A 15,999-nucleotide genomic window follows, 5' to 3' on the forward strand; every position below is an offset into this window, starting at 1 on the left:
ATGCCGTATTTACTTTTCTGTTCCTGCATTAGTTGGCTAAGGATAATGCCCTCCAGCTCCATCCATGTTCTTGCAAAAGACATAATCTCATTCTTTTTTATGGCTGCATAGTATTCCATGGTGTATATGTACCACATTTTCTTTAATCTGTCATTGACAAGCATTTAGATTGATTCCATGTCTTTGTTATTGTGAATAGTGCTACAATGAATATACACATGGCTGGGTCTTTATGATAGAATGATTTATATTTCTTTGGGTACATACCCAGTAATGGGATTGTTGGGTTGAATGATAGTTCTGTTTTTGGCTCTTTGAGAAATCGCCTACTGCTTTCCACAATGATTAAACTAATTTACACTCCCACCAATGGTGTATAAGTATTCCCTTTTCTCTGCAACCTCACCACCATCTGTTATTTTTTGACTTTTACATAATAGCCATTCTGATTGGTGTGAGATGGTATCTCATTGTGGCTTTGATTAGCATTTCTCTAATGATAGGTGAAATTGAGTTCTTATGCTTGTTGGCTGCATGTATAGGTCTTCTTTTGAAAAATGTCTATTGATATCCTTTGCCTATTTTTAATGGGGTTTTTGTTTCTTGTAAATTTGTTTAAATTCCCTATAGATACTGGCTATTAGCCCTTTGTCAGATGCATAGTTTGCAAATATTTTCTACTATTCTGTAGATTATGTTTACTCTTTTGATAGTTTTCTTTGCTCTGCAGAAGCTCTTAAGTTTAATTAGATCCCACTTGTCAATTTTTGCTTTTGTTGTGATTGCTTTTCTATTTGATGTTTTATTTTCAATAATGAATTGTTTGAATTTAATTGTACTTTTTATTTGTCCTGATATATTTGCATACTAATTTAAATTATTAAACTGGACAGGTTAATTCATTTCTTTGGAGAAAATTAAATACCTTAAAGCAAAAGACTTGTGATTGCTTTTGACATCTTTGCCATGAAATCTTCGCCTGTACCTACGTCCAGAATGGTAGTGCCTAAACCCCAAGTCCCCTAGGGTTTTTATAGTTTGGGGTTTTACATTTAAATCTTTACTCCATCTTGAGTTGATTTTTGTCTATAGTATAAAGAAGAGGTTCAGTTTCAATCTTCTCCATGTGGCCAACCAGTTATTTTAGCACTATTTATTGAATAGGGATTCCTTTCCCCATTGCTGGTTTTCATTAGCTTTGTTGAAGATCAAATGGTTGTACATGTGTGGCCTTATTTTGGGGCCCTCTATTCTGTTCCATTGGTCTGCATGTCTGTTTTTGTACCAGAATCATCCTGGTTTGGTTACTGTAGCCCTGTCATACAGTTTGAAGTCAGGTAACATAATGCCTTCAGCTTTATTTTTTTTTGGCATGGGTTGCCTTGGCTATTTGGGCTCATTTATGGTTCCAAGTGAATTTTAAAATCTTTTTTTCTAGTTTTGTGAAGAATGTCATTGGTAGTTTGATAGGAATAACTTTGAATCTCTAAATTGCTTTAGATAGTACAGCCATTTTAACAATATTCACTCTTTTTTTAAATGATCATGGAGTGTTTTTCCTTTTTTGTGTGTGTATCATCTCTAATTTCTTCGAGAAGTGTTTTGTAATTCTCATTGTAGAGATCTTTCACTTCCATGGTTAGCGGTAGTCCTTGGTATTTTATTCTTTTCGTCGCAGTTGTGAATGGAATTGCATTCCTGATTTGTCGGTCAGCATGACTGTTTTTCATTTATAGGAATGCTAGTGATTTTTTTATGTTGATTTTATATCCTGAAACTTTGCTGAAGTTGTTTATCAGCTGAAGGAACTTTTAGGCCAAGACTATGAGATTTTCTAGGTACAGAATCATGTCATCCGAAAACAGAGAGAGTTTGACTTTTTCTCTCTTCCCATTTGGATGCCCTTTATTTTTTTCTCTTGCCTGATTGCTCTGGCCAGGACTTCCAATACTGTGTTGGATACGAGTGGTGAGAAAAGGCATCCTTGTCTTGTGCCAGTCTTCAAGGGAAATACTTCCAGCTTTTGCTCATTCAGTATGAGGTTGGCTGTGGGTTTGTCATACATCCTTCTTATTATTTTAAGGTATGCTCCTTCAAACTTAGTTTTTTGAGAGTTTTTAACATGAAGTGATGTTGAATTTTATCGAAAGCTTTTTTGCATCTATTGAGATAATTTGTGGTTTTTGTCTTTAGTTCTGATTATGCGATCAATTATCTTTACTGATTTATGTATGTTGAATCAACCTTGCATCCCGGGATTAAGCCTACTTGATCATGGCGGATTTGCTTTTTGATATGCTGCTGGGTTTGGTTTACAAGTATTTTGTTGAGGATTTTTACATCAATTTTCATCAAGGATATTGGCCTGAAGTTTTCTTTTTTTGTTGCCTTTCTGCCAGGCTTTGGTATTAGGATGATGCTGTCCTCATCAAATGAGTTGGGGAGAAGTCCCTTCTCCACGATTTTCTAGAATAGTTTCAGCAGGAGTGGTACCAGCTCTTTGTTGTACAACTGGTAAAATTCACTTGTGAATCCATCTGGTCCTGGGATTTTTTTGGTTTGTAGGCTATTTATTACTGATTCAATTTTGGAGCTCATTATTGGTCCTGGTTCAGTCTTGGGAGGGTGTATGTGTCCATTTCTTCTAGATTTTTAGTTTGTGTTTATAGAGTGAACATAGTACTACTATATTGACATTTTTCTTTCTGTGCAATCAGAGGTAACATGCCCTTCATCATTTTTAATTGTGTTTATTTTGATGTTCTATCTTTCTTTCTTTATTAGTCTAGCTAACAGCCTATCTATCTTAGTGTTTAAAAAGAAACCCAACTCTCATATCTGTTGATCTTTTGAATGTTGTTTTGTGTCTCAATTTCCTTCAGTACAGCTCTGATTTTGGTTATTTCTTGTCGTCTGCTAGCTTCAGAACTGATTTGTTCTTGCTTCTCTAATTCTTTGAGTTGTGATATTAGGTTGCTAGTCTGAGCTCTTTCTAACTTTTCAATGTGGGCATTTAGTGCTAAGAATTTTCCTCTTAACACTGCCTTAGCTGTATCCCAGAGTTTCTGATATGTTGTATCTTTCTTCTCATTAGTTTCAAAGAACTTCTTGATTTCTGCCTTAATTTTATTATTTACCCAAAAGTCATTTTGGGAGTATGTTGCTTAATTTCCATGTAATTGCATTGTTTTGAGTGATCTTCTTAGTCTTGACTTGTATTTTTATTGTGCAGTGGCCCTAGAGTGTGTTTGTTATGATTTTGGTTCTTTTGTATTTGCTGAGGATTCTTTTATGTCCAATTATGTGGTCGATTTTAGAGAATGTGCCATGTGGCAATGAGAAGAATGTATATTCTGTTGTTTTGGGGTGGAGAGTTCTGTGGAAGTATATCATATCCATTTGGTCCAAAGTGGAGCTCCAGTCCTGAATATCTTTGTTAATTTTCTGCCTTGATGATCTGCCTAAAACTGTCAGTGGAGTGTTGAAGTCCCCACCATTATTGTGTGAGATTCTCTGTCTCTTTGTAGGCCTCTAAGAATTTGCTCTATGAATCTTTGTGTTCCTGTGTTGGGTGCATATATAGTTAGGCTAGTTAGGTCTTCTTGTTGAATTGAACCCTTTAATATTATGTAATCCCCCTTTTTTGTCTTAGTTAATCTTTGTTGGTTTAAAGTTTGTTTTCTTTGAAATTAGGGTTAAAACCTTTGCTTTTTTCTGGTTTCTTTCATCCCTTTATTTGGAGTCTGTGGGTGTCATCTCATGTGACATTGGTCTCTTGAAGACAGCATACCATTGGGTCTTGCTTTTTTATCCATCCTGGCCCTCTGTGCCCTTTAAATGAAGTATTTAGCACATTTACATTAAAGGATAGTATCGATATGTGTGGATTTTATCCTGTCATTGTGTTGTTAGCTGGTTATTATGCTGACTTGTTTGTGCGGTTGGTTTGTAGTGGCGGTGGTCTGTGTACTTAAAGCGTGTTTTTGTATAGACTGGTAACAGTCTTTTATTTCCATATTCAGTGCTCCTTTCAAAATCTCCTGTAAGGCAGGTTTGATGGTTAAAACAAAACAAAAACAAAAACAAAAAACCTCCCTCAGCATTTGCTTATCTAAAAACAATCTCATTGCTCTTTGGCTAAGGAAGCTTAGTTTGTGTAGATATTAAATTCTTGGCTTAATAATTTTTCTTTAAGAATGTTGAATATAAACTCCCAAACTCTTCTGGCTCGTAGGGTTTCTGCTGAGCAGTTCACTGTTAGCCTAATGGGCTTCCCTTTGTAGGGAAATGGCTGCTTTTTCTTGCTAGCTGCCTTTAACATTCTTTTTTTCATTTCAACATTAGAAAATCTGATGGTGATGTGTCTTGAGGATGATCTTTTTGTGTAGAATCTCACAGAGTTTTTCTCTGTTTCCTGAATTTGACTGTTGGCTTCTCTAGCGAGGCTCAAGAAGTTTTCATGATGATATCATGAAATATGTTTTCCAAGTTGTTTGCTTTCTTCCTGTCCCTTTCAGGGATGCAAATGATTCACAGACTTGTCTTCCTTACATAATCCTATATTTCTCAGAGTTTTTGTTTCTTATTTTTTATTCTTTTATCTTTATTTTTGTCTGACTGTCTTATTTCAGAAAGTCACTCTTCAAGTTCTGATGTTCTTTCCTCAGTGTGGTCTATTCTGCTGTTAATATTTGTGATTGCCTTGTGAAATTCTCATCCTGTAGTGTGTTTTTTGCTCTATCACATTAGTTAGATTATTTTTAAAATTGGCCGTTTCATCTGTCAGCTCCTGTACACTTTTGTTGTGATTCTTAGTTTCCTTGGATTGAATTTTGGTCTTCTGCTGAATCTCGATGACCTTTTCTATCCAGATTCTGAATTATATTTCTGTCATTTCTCCAGATTGTCGAGAGTTCACAAGGACCAGGGGCCTGGAGACAGCAAGGACAAGTGTTGTGAAACAGCAAAGACCACAACCCACCCTTCCTACTTGGAGCTCCAACCCAGGGAACTGCAGAGCTACTACTGGTTTGATACCCCTGGTTGGGGGAGTGGCTGGAGACTCAGCCCAGGAAGGATCCACTCAGTGAGAAGATATGGGATGGGGACCCACAGAACAAATAGTCTGGCTGCCTTTGTGTAGGGCTGCTGCAGTATGCTGGGGGTCCACCACACTCTCTAGTCACCTCAGATTTTCCAGTATCTGAAGGTATCAACAGTGAAGGCTGTCAAAGAGCAAAGATAGTGGCCTGCCCCTCCCTCTGAAAGCTCTGTTCCAGGGAGGTATGGACGTGTTGTCAGCCCAAACACACCTGCAGGATGTGGCTGGAGACCTCAGTCAAGAGAGGCCATCCAGTGAGGAGAAACAGGATTGGGAAATTGCGTAAACAGGATTGGGAATCTGGCTGCTTTTTTTGTAGCACCTGTGTGCTGCACTGGAGGCCTACTCCAGCCTCCAGTCACCTCAGACTTTCCAAAGCCCAAAGGCAAGAACAACTAAGGCTGTCAAACATCACAGATGGTTATCTGTCCCTCCCTCTGGGAGCTTCATCCTAGGTAGGTATGCAATCACTGTCGGCTGGAGTTTGGATGACTGGAGACCCCAGGTGGGCGATTTTGCCCACTGAAGACAAACGGGATCTGGGATGCATGTGAATAAGCAGTCTAGCTGCCTCTCCATAGAGTTCCTGGGCTATGCCCTGGGACCACTCCAGTTCCTAATTGCCTTGGACTCCCACTTCTTTGGGTTGGGGAAGCTCCCCTGGCTCCGGGTCACTCTTGGTAGGATTATCATCCTGCCTTGCTTTTCTCCCTTCTCCATGGGTTATTTATTTGATGAGTCCCAATGTGTGTACCTGGATCTTTCAATTGAAGGTGCTATATTTATTATTACTTTTCCCTTCCTTTTCTCTTCATGAGAGTGGCACACATTAGCTCCTTCTAGTTGGCCATCTTGGCCAACCTCCTTATAATTGTTTATAGTTTCATATTTTCTTTTTCTCTCTCAAACTCTACAAGTACTTGACCAAAGGATGAAATTTTTAATTTGGTTTTAACTTTATTAATTTGAATTTTAAATCAGCAGCAGAAAAAGCTGAGCACTGGGGCAGAGTGCATGACATTTTTATGTGTGAGGATTATCTGGAAAGAGGGGGCTTATAGTGAAGAGAGAGTCAGAAGCTAAAAGTTCCTGTCTTGCCTCCCTATGTGTTTAACATGTAATAGGTGAAAGATCCCTCCCTACTTTGAGCCTTCTGCTCCCCGCATGTCCAATGAAATTAACCTCGATTAGGGCTGTCAAATTTTTATTCAGCAAAACAATCCTTTCCTCAAATAAATCATCCTCAAAACACCTGTATACATAACAGATTAATATGCCTGAGAGATGAAGGTCAGGCTGACTTTGGATGAGATTGGAATCTTACAACTGGATACTTTTTTCAAACCTAACACACACTCTACTCCACCCACAATGCTTTCACAGATTTTTTGTAGTCATTTTTGTATTACTGTTTTAGATTTGGCAGACTAGCTCTAACCTTTTATATTTCCCCTCTTTCCTTTTTCCTTCCATTTGAAACATGGTATGTCTAAGAAACTTAACACTTTTTTTTAAATTGTATTAATTTAAATCTAAATTTAAATTGTCACAGGTCCTTTGGCTAGTGACTACTGTGTTGGATGTGCAGGTCCTCAGTTCATCACATGAAACTGAGAAAGGGTACAAGCTTTATTTCTGAAAGCTTTTTTTCTGAAAGCTCTTTCCTGAGACACTCCTGCTCTACTGTGCCTCCTGTAGTCCTGGTAGGCTAACTCTCTTCTGCTTTTCCTCCTTTTACAACTGCTCTCAGTTCCCAGAACCTGAGTTTATTCTACTCCATTATTTTATTTTATCTTATTTTTTGAGACAGAGTTCCATTCTTGTTGCCCAGGCTGGAGTGCAATGGCGCTATCTTGGCTCACTGTAACCTCCACCTCCTGGGTTCAAGCGATTCTCATGCTTCAGCCTCCTGAGTAACTGAACCCCATCATTTTTTCTGCTGTTTTTCAATCATAGGTTGCTTCCAGGTCCCATCTGCTCTTGCATATGGAGCCACTTCTAATTCTTGAATTTCTCAAATACCTCACCTATTACAATTTCTTGTGTTTTCCTATCATTTCAATTCTCATTTTTTCATCTTCTCTTGTCTCCCCTGTGGTATTCTTCTTCAAAAATGTTCTCATAGCTTTACTCTTTATACACCCTCAAAATCTTAAAATGGGGTCTTAAAATAGAAATCATAAGGCTAAAATAACAGATTCTTATGACAATAAGATACCAAATTCTAAACACGACCTAAGGCCATGCCAGACAAGGGTCAATCACATACCCCTATAGGTCACCCTGACCCAGTGTATTGGTTAATAGACTTCCTGATTTTAACTTAAACATTCATTTCTGCTGACTCCATATATTTAGACTAAGCTTTATTCCTTTAGCCAATAGCAAATTAAATGATTTCTGAAACCACATATGACCTGTAAGCCATTTCAAGATATCCCATCTTTTAGGCCAAACCAATATATACAGTTCATGTATTAATTTATGACTTTGCCTGTAACTTCTGCTTTCCTAAAATGTAAAAAACAGTTGTGACCTAACTGCCTCAAGACCTCATACTCAAGGCTTCTTAGGTTTGTGTTGCCCTCTGGCTGTGGTCACTCATGTTGGCTCACAATAAATCTCTCTAAAATATTTTACATGGTTTGGGTTTTCCCTGAACAAGTCAAGTGATAAGAGTGCTCCCTACTGAATTAATAAATATATGAGTATTTTGTATTGCTCAATTTATTTGAGAAAAGAAGATATTTTACACTGAATATTGCCTTAATCACTCTTCCATTCAGGAGTCCTAGTGACTTCTTCATTGTCTAAATTTCAGTCTAGGGAACATGAGGATGATAGTCTAAATTTATTGAACACTGACTATTCACCAGGCCTTGCAAAAAGTGTTTTAAATCTGTTATTACACTTACTTTTCTCAAAACTACTTTGAAAAAATACAGTTATCTTCTCTTCTTTCTATATGAGAAAACTGAGGTTTGAAGAGGCTAAAAATATTTCTTAATTCCAGAAAATTGGTTAATGATAGTGCTGTTCCCGACCTCATTCTTCTGACTTTAGAGTCCATATAATTACTTGCTGCAGTCTACAATATGGGTACGTGAATGCTCCTTTTCTCCTTGCAGCTGGATTGTGAGAGATATAATTCAAGGCACAGGAACATCTTGACATTCTGAGCTAATCCTCACCTCTGTGTGTGGTACAGATAGAACAAATCAGGATAATCCTAGCCAACTCTCCATGGAAATCAAGTGAGGATATTAATAGGAGTATGATGTACAGTATAGGCTAATTATGCATGTCTACTTAGAATTCTTGCTTTTTAGAGCAGGAAGAGAGCCAGTCAACCACCCCATTTTACAGATGGACACACTGAGCTCCAGAGAGGGAAATGATTCCTTACTCATATTCCTTACTCATAATGATTCCTTACTCATGTACATTAGAACTAGATCCCAGGTCTGCTGACTCCCAATTGAGGGCCCAAGTAGTATTGAGGTCTGCATCATGAGACAGTCAACTGTCAGGTTGTGGACCTGAGACACAAGGTGTGTTATATTTCTACTGAATATAATCCTAATCTCATCAGATTGTCTAAATATAAATTCTTTCCTTTTTCAGTGATTTTGTCATCTGTGGCAACTTAGTTTCCTTCTTTTTAGCTAACCTTGGGAGTGACTTTGGCTTATGATGGCTGTATTTTCTAAGCCTTTGACAGAGACAGTTCTTGTGTCCATGAGTAAGCCATAAAAAGGCTTATTGATATCAGTCACATTCAGCATGAGTATACTCTCTGACCTTCTTTGTTTGAGGAGTATTTTGAACTAGAAATTCTTTCTGGTGTTTTCTTTTGAGGCTTCCCAGTTTCTCTGATCTATCCTGCTCCTACCTCAGAAATTTCTCAGTTGACTGGATCCCTTCTCCTCCTCTTCTCCAACCCCTGCTGACTGTATGCTCCACTACTATGACACCAATTCTGTCCACTTTCTTCCTTACTGATATGAATATACTAACTTTAAGCCCTCTGCCTCCAATGGGTTCAGTTTTTGAGAAATTCAGAAACCCCAAAAGCAATCACATATGGCCAAAGCCATTTTCTCCATCAAATTATATGTTAGAACAAAATATTATATTAAGAGTCTCCTCCATAATATTAGAGGAAAGTTTTCACCCTCATTTAAGCAGATAACCTTAATATGTCCAATCTTCCAGAGAAAGAATTCTAATAAAAATGTAAAGTGGGAACAGATGAGAACCAACTTTTATACAAATTAGTAAGTTTTATGCTTTTGCATTTGTACCTAACTCATTACTAAAATTTTTAAATGAAATCTGTAAGGTTTCTATTTGTGTCAGTCTATATGTTTATACATGTTTGCTATGTATATCTGACATTTTTCTACCCCCAGATGGTATTGTCTTTTTTGTTTGTTTGAGACAGAATCTTACTCTGTCACCAGGCTGGAGTGCAGTGGTGTGATCTCGGCTCACTGCCAATCTCTGCCTCCTGGGTTCAAGCAATCCTCCTGCCTCAGCCTTCTGAGTAGCTGGGACAACAGGCACACACCACCACGCCCAGCTAATTTTTTGTATTTTTAGTAGAGACGGGGTTTCACCATGTTGGCCAGGATGGTCTCGATCTCTTGACCTCATGATCTGCCTGCCTTAGCCTCCCAAACTGTTGGGATTACAGGTGTGAGCCACCATGCCCGGCCTGGTATTGTCATATTAATTTATAAAATATCTGTATTAGTCCATTTTCATACTGCTGATAAAGACTTACTCAAGACTGGGCAATTTACAAAAGAAAGGTTTAATGGACTCACAGTTCCATGTGACTGGGGAGGCCTCACAATCATGGTAGAAGGTGAAAGGCATGTCTCACATGGATGGTGGCAGGCAAAGAGAAAGAGTGAGAGCCAAGTGAAAGGGATTTCCCCTTATAAAACCATCGGATATCATGAGACTTATTCACTATCACGAGAACAGTTTTGGGGAAACCAACCCCATGACTCAATTATCTCCCACTGGGTCCCTCCCTCAACATGAGGAAATTATGAGAGCTACAATTCGAGATGAGATTTGGGTGGGAACACCGCCAAACTATATCAATCTCTTAAAAAGAATTCTATTCTAATAGGCTTAGAAAAAAATAAGCACTTCCTTAAAACTCCCAGAAATTTAGTAACTAATCCAAATGTTTTTCAAGGGTATGTAATTTGTGTAAATCTTTGATAAATAAGACAGATTTGATAGTATTGGCTAAATAAAAGCAGATATGTGACTGAATTGTCAGCATGAAGTATAATGGAGACATACATTTTATTCTACTTGGGTTTACTAGCCAAATAAGCTAATATTATATTTGCTAGGTGTTTAATATTATAAAACTTATAAATCTGATTTTAATCAAAGTGAGTAATTACGCTAACAACTTTTTTTAGTGATGATTGTGTTTTCAGCTAACATTGTACTCAGTGGTGAAAATTGAAAGCTTTTCTTCTGAGATCAGGAACAAGACATGATACTCACTTTAACCATTTATTTTTGATGTAGTAGTACTGGAAGTCCTAATTGGAAAATTAAGCAAGAAAAAGAAATAAAAGTTACCCAAATAGGAGAGGAAAAAGTAAAATTGTCTCTGTTTGCTAACGACATTATTATATATATAGAATCCCTAAAGACTTCATAAAAAAAAACGTTAAAACTGATAAACAAATTCAGTGAAGTTGGGTGCAGGATACAAAGTCAACGTATAAAATCAGTAGTGTTTCTGTATACTAACAACAAACTGTTTGAAAAGTAAATCAAGAAAATAATCACTGCCATGGTCTGAATGTGTCCTCCAAATTGTGTGTAGAAAACTTAATCCCCAATGTAACCACGTTGAGAAGTGTGGGCTTTTGGGAGGTATTTAGGTTATGAGGATTTTGACCTCATGAATGGATTAATGCCATGATAAAATGGGCTTCAGGGAATGGGCTCATTCACTTTTATACATACACCTTCTGCCATGTGAGGATGTAGAAAGAGTAAGAAGGCCCACATTAGATGCTAGTACCTTGATCTTAGACTTCCCAGCCTCTAGTACCATTAGAGAATAAATTATTTTCTTTATAACTTATTTATAGCAGCACAAAATAAACTAAGATAATCTCACTTACAGTAACATAAAACAAATAATAAAATACCTAGGAGTAAGTTTAAACAAAGAAGTGTAAGATAAGTATACTGAAAACTATAAAACATTGATGAACAGAATTAAACACAAGTAAATGAAAAAATGTCCCATGTTCATAGATTCAAAGAATTAATATTGTTGCAATATCCTTATTACCCAAATCAATCTACAGATGCAAAGCAATCCCTATCAACTTTCCACTGTCATTCTTCACAGAAGTAGGAAAAAATTTCTAAAATTCATATAGAGTAACATAAACCTCAAAGAGCCAAAGCAATCTTGATCAAAGAGAACAAAGCCAGAGGAACCATGCTATTAAATTTCAAAATATATTACAAAGCTATAGTAATCAAAACAGCATGGAACTACCATAAAAGTAGACACCCTAAACAATGGATAGGATAGACAGCCCAGAAATAAACCCACACATATATGATTTTCAACAAAGGTGCCAAGAATCTACAATGGAGAAAGAACAGTCTCTTCAATAAATGGTGCTGGGAAAACTGGATATTCACATGCACAGAAACAAAAGTGGATCCTTAGCTCATCCCCTATACAAGAGTCACTCAAAATTCATTAAATACTTAAATGTAATACCAAAAACTAAAACTACTAGAAGAAAACAGAGGGGGAAGAAAGAGCTCCATAACATTGATCTGGACAATAATTTCTTGGGTATATATAACCCCAAAATCACAAGAAGCCAAAGCAAAAATAGACAAATGGGATAATACCAAACTAAAAAGCTTTACACAGCCAAAAAAAAAAAAAAAAAAAACACAGAGTGAAGTGACATGGAATGAGAGAAAATATTTGCAAAACATATATCTGATAAGGGACTAAAACTTGAAATATACTAGGAACTCAAACACATCAATAGCAAGGAAACAATAAACTAACTAAATAGTGGGCAAAGGACTTGAATAAAGATTTCTTAAAAGAAGACACACAAATGGCCAATAGATACATGAAAAAATGTTGAAAGTTATGTTAAGTAACGGATATTTATTAAATACGTAGATCATTTCTAGCTAAGAAACTACTGAAACATTCATTGCTAAACCTAAATTTGAGCTTATATAATTTTGGCTTCTAATTTTTATAGAAATATTAATATTATTAATTACTAAACGTGATCTTTTTCCACATTGAAAAATTGCACTATTACAGCATATTTATAAAATTTGCTAATCTGCTATAAAATTCTTATATATGACATAAATTATGACAATCTACTTTCTCATTTTCTCTGTAAAAGAAAGGTTACTAATGATTAAACATTATAATCAATATATGTGCATAAAAACACTAGAAATAATGAGGGTGAAGGGAAGCAACATGGCATACATGAAAAGTATGCAAGGAATATTGTATGTGTTTCTATTCAGGGGGAAAATAAAGGGTAACTTTATCCTTAAGTAAAATGAACAAGTTGATTTCAGTTACACAAAGTAAAACGTTACTTTTGTCATACCCGAGTATTATTACCATAAATAATAGTACCATAATATAAGCAATAAAGAGCCAATGGAGGACTTGAGTAGGGCAACAAGATCAGATTTGTATTTAGATTTGTGTCCACCACTGAGGTAATATCTGTATATAAATAAAATGGATAAACTACCCTGCAGGTCAAAAAGAAGGCCCATCATATTCATGTATAAAGGAACTATATTATAAAAATATTACTTTTCCAAAATTTATGTGACTCTTTCATCAAAATTAGGTGTTTTTTTTTTTGGTGGACTAGATACAATGTCTCTAAATTACATCTGTGAAAATGCATTTTAAAAAATATCCAAGAATACAGTAAACAACCGAATAAAAAAAGGATGGGTGGACTACTTTATTTCTCCTTATATCTATTTACTGAATACTTACCATGTGGAAAATTCAATGCTCTTCACTATGATTACAAGGTAAAAATTATGAACAGATATAGGCAAGGCCTTTTCCTTAACAGAGCCTATATTTTAATTAATTAGAAGGCAGTATTTTGAAGAGATTAAAATCACTGGCTTTGGGAAAAGCAAGATTTAATGAAAGGAAGAGGGGTAGTTTTTCTTCTTTTTTTTTTTGCCAGAAAGGTGAGATGTGTCATACAAGGCATCCATGGTAGGGTTCTAAGAAGACTGTTGGAGGATAAATTGAAGGGATTTTTTTTTTTCTAAACTTAGAGCAAATGTAGAGATAGCAAGTGAACATGGTCTTTGGCATGAATGTCATCTCTGTCCATTGTAACATGGTTAGTAGCTAGTTGGTAGCTTCAGCAAATGAATTATCCTTTTGAATTATCCCTATCTCAGTTTCTTTTTCTCTTATACAAGACTCAGAGTGGTGTATACCTCATAGTATTATTATGAGGAGTAAATATGATGAGAAATATAAACTCTATAGCCAGGTGCCGACAGAATGAGAAGAATGAATGAAGGTGTAGATCCCTAGGTAAGTTGATATGGAGTGAAGAATAAAAACAGAGGAAAAAAAGTAGATCATAAAAATTCCAGAATTTTAAAGTAAAAGGGAAAATAGTGGACAGGGCTTGTTCATCCTGAAGCTTGTTTACTCAGCAATGAAGAGATGAAGTTTTCCACTCAAAGTCATGTGGGTGGAATGGGATCAGATAGTGGAAACAAATTGCATAAAACAAAGAAAATGGTATGGGACATGTAGCATAAAGTAGGAACATGACATTAAATAAGAAGCTTTCACTGGAGTCTAAAGAGCTTAGGTAAATAATGATGTTAGCAGGATCACAGAGTCCCCTGTACAGAACTTTTTCTATCTTTCTCCACAACCAAGGTCTGGAGCAGGAAAATAAGAAGCTGTATTTATCCCAACTTGGAAGAAAGAAGGAAAAATAGAGAGCAGGACATCAAGAGAGGATGGACATGTTGAGGAGCTAAATATTAACGTCAGACTATGGAATTCAAGCTAGTACAGGAACACAAAGATACAAAAGAGTACTAACTACTCTAGGAGAGATTAAAGCCTGTGAAATAGAACTTTTCCAGATAATGGCGAGTTTTTAGGCTTGCTCATGCTGAAGCTTAATATAAGCTAATAAGTAGAGAAATTAGGAGGCTTGGATATTGCAAACCTTATTGGTTGGGGTGTTCCCCAGGATAATAGAAAAAAAAATATATCCTAGAAAGACAGAACAGGTGCGACTTCTGAGAAGAAGGGTTAGAGAAGACTAGAAAGGCTGGAACCACCTTGAATTTGGCACACACACACACACACCCACACACAAAATCACCAAATGATCTGGAATGTGAGAGGTCATTAATCTGCTTTGCAAATGTCAGAACTTTAGGATCCCAGTACTTCTTGTTCTCAGGATCCACAACCAGAAATCACAAGTATGGAACCTCCAGGTCTGTCTCTTCCTGCTGGAACAGGACACATCAGAGGGGGTGGTTCAGGAGAGGGATCAAACTCAGAAACAGCCATTAAAGTAAACTCATGCCAAGCAATTGGTCACTCAGCTATGCGATGAGTCAGCCTCCACTGCGGCACGTCCTTGGCTACAGACTCCCGGAACAGCAGATCTTATCAAGGCTAGTTGTGGCAGACTCCTGGAACAGCAGCTCTTCTCAAGGCTAGTTGTGACACCCAAAGTGACAAGAGCAGGCCCACATTCAGCCACCTCATCCAGGTAACTACTCTTTGACTTCTCTCTCCTTAGTCCACGTCAGTGGTGGGATCTCTTCAGCTTTCCTCTCTGTCAGTGGGTTTCCCTCTTTTTCCTCTAACACCCTCCTTTTGTTTCCTCTGCATATTAGAGTAGAGAAAACGTCACGCTTATCTATGGTTCTCCTTCATTTCTCTATATGCCCCTGCTACAATTTTGAAAGGAGACAGAATGGATAGAGTAGGGCATGAGTAAGTTAAGGAAATGGACTGGGAAGGTATCTTCTCCCTGGGCCTAAATATTTCACTCCCAGCAAAGAAAAGTTGGGCTAAACAAATTGTCAATTTAATATGTTTAAACTCTACTTATATTAATACCAGTTGATTCTTTCAATATCCTATGAAGTTCATACTTTCTGAGGCCTACACTTCTCAGAGACGTTAAACCAAGAATTTGAACTCCAGTCTCTCTAACTCCAAACTCTCTGATTTCTAGCATCTCACTCAATTCAAGGTCATATGTTTTTTGTTTCTTTTTTTCTGATTCTTGCATCAGGGAAGGTATACACAATTTTTATTAAGCATGACCAACAATTCCATTTTTAACCCATTCTTTATATTTGAGCCCATGTGACTGACCTGGCAAAGAGAAATTTAGCTGGGAAATAAAGGGCTTAAGTGTGGGAGAAACTGGTCCATCTCAGGGAATCACATGTTATAGGGTGATATGTCCAAGATTGCAAAGGACAGCCCTCAGTTTACACCTGTTACCTCAGAATTCTTATGAATTCTTTACATGTCCGTGTTCACTAACAAGAAGGCAGCAGCTTAGGTAATTAACCGTGAGATAATTAGATAATTGTAGGGTGAACCTATGTATACGTAATAGACTTTGAGTCAGCCCTGATGAATCTTGGGCCTAATTTTTCTTCCAGGCCAGAACTGTGATTGTCAGCTAGTTTTAGGCAGAAAAAAAAAAAAAGTCATTTTTTTATGCTTTTCATCTTCCTCTTGAAAGCAAAAGGGCTCTCTCAGGCCTGAGTTCCTGGAGACCAGGTCAGTATAAGAATCACCAGGG

The sequence above is a fragment of the Pongo abelii genome, chromosome 4 (assembly GCF_028885655.2).
Source record: "Pongo abelii isolate AG06213 chromosome 4, NHGRI_mPonAbe1-v2.0_pri, whole genome shotgun sequence".
Taxonomy (NCBI): domain Eukaryota; kingdom Metazoa; phylum Chordata; class Mammalia; order Primates; family Hominidae; genus Pongo; species Pongo abelii.